Source organism: Mustela putorius, unplaced genomic scaffold (genome assembly GCF_011764305.1).
Source record: "Mustela putorius furo isolate JIRA1106 unplaced genomic scaffold, ASM1176430v1.1 tig00537227_pilon_pilon_pilon, whole genome shotgun sequence".
In the NCBI taxonomy this organism is placed as follows: Eukaryota; Metazoa; Chordata; class Mammalia; order Carnivora; family Mustelidae; genus Mustela; species Mustela putorius.
This window is the reverse complement of record NW_025422368.1, coordinates 2,367,991-2,369,499: the sequence shown is the minus strand read 5'-3', so window position 1 is coordinate 2,369,499 and position 1,509 is coordinate 2,367,991. Positions and strand designations below refer to the sequence as shown.

Here is a 1,509-nt window from a genome sequence, read left to right as displayed (position 1 = left end):
AGGTCATGATCCCAGGGTTCTGGGATGGAGCACCTCTTCAGCTTCCTTGCTGAGCAAGGAGCCTACTTCTCTCTCTCTCCTTCTGCCTGCCACTCCCCCTGCTTGTGCTCTCTCTCTCACTGTCAAATTAATAAATAAAATCTTAAAAAAAAAAACAAAAAAACCAAACACATTTTCCAGTATACAGGATGCTTGCTATCAAGGAAGCATTCAGAGAGCACATAGCTACAACTAAGCAGTGATGGAAGAACAGGTGGTCAGTTCAATTCACTTCTGAGTGTGGAGCTTAACCTACACGGGTGATAGATTGTGACCAGGTAACATGAAAGAGCAGGCAAAAGTCGACTTCTCTTAGGAGCCTGCATTTGGAAACCGACGCTGCCTGAAATCCTCCATTTTGTCCTTTCGGAGATGGGATTTTGCCTCCTTCGTATGTAGACAAAGGATGATAGTTATCTGAACAAGTGTGCATGGCTGGCTGGCATCAGTCCGTATTCTAAATTGGTAGGCTTAAATAAAAATGGATCTGCTGTACCCCTCATGTTATTTGGCTCAGTTCTCTCTTCTTTTTTTTTTTTTTCATGTCAGATGGGTAATGTGCCGAGGTCGTAACAAGGTTTAAAGGGCGGCACATGTCACACAGAAGCGTGAACACCCAATCATCATGCTTATGAACTACAAAAGGATCTCAGTTCTCTCTTCTTAATCTCCCTTGTTTGGGTACCAAGGGTAGCTGTGCGTCCTGTTCACTAGGGCAGCCTCCGGTTGGGGTTCCTGCTAGTGTCCTTTCCTAGGGCTTCTTTAACACCAGCCAACCTGGCAGGATGACTTTTATGTCCCTGCCCTCACCACCATCCCTAGCTTCCAAACTCATCTAGTCATTTTCCACAATCATTTTCATGGTTCCAACCTTCTTCATCTCTGCCTAAAATTCTACAGAGACCAGGGACAAAACCTACTAAAGAATGATCTACCTCTCTCTCTCTCTCTCTCTCTCTCACACACACACACACACACCTTACCATTGCCCCAAAGATCAAATCAAGGTCACTCCCAAAACAAAAAATAAGAACAAAACCCAAACAAAACAAAACAAAACAAAAATGGTGGTGGTGTGGAGGTTGGGGGGAGAACTTAAAAAAAAAAAAAAAAGACACTTTGCTTCTAGGAGATGAGGCCACCCTTTGGGGGATCCACCCTAAGTTACTAAAGAACTGAATTTTTGAAGCAGCTACTTCTGTGTCAGGCTGCCTGTTTATGTGGTCTGTAAAGGCGTTTTCCTTAAGCAGAGAGTAGCTTTGGTAATAGCTTAGAATTCTAAGTGTGTGTATGAGAGGGACACTTGGGAGATGAGAAAAGAAATTCTGTTCTGACCACTAGGGGAAGGGACTCAGAGGGAAGTTTTGGTCTCCGTCTTTCTGGGAGCCCCAGTCTTTGGGGGCAGACTCTGGGTCAGATGGGGTGCATCAGAGGGAGGGACCTGGGAACAAGTAAACCCCGTTTACAAAC

At 44.8% G+C, this 1,509-nt stretch overlaps 1 non-coding gene across 1 annotated transcript; it reads right to left on the bottom strand.

Annotated features, from left to right (window-relative positions):
* Positions 1-582: 582 nt before the first annotated feature.
* LOC123390086 lies at positions 583-687 on the bottom strand. Its single transcript, XR_006604728.1, has one exon. It is a non-coding gene; the product is annotated as a small nucleolar RNA U13 (small nucleolar RNA).
* Positions 688-1,509: the final 822 nt, after the last annotated feature.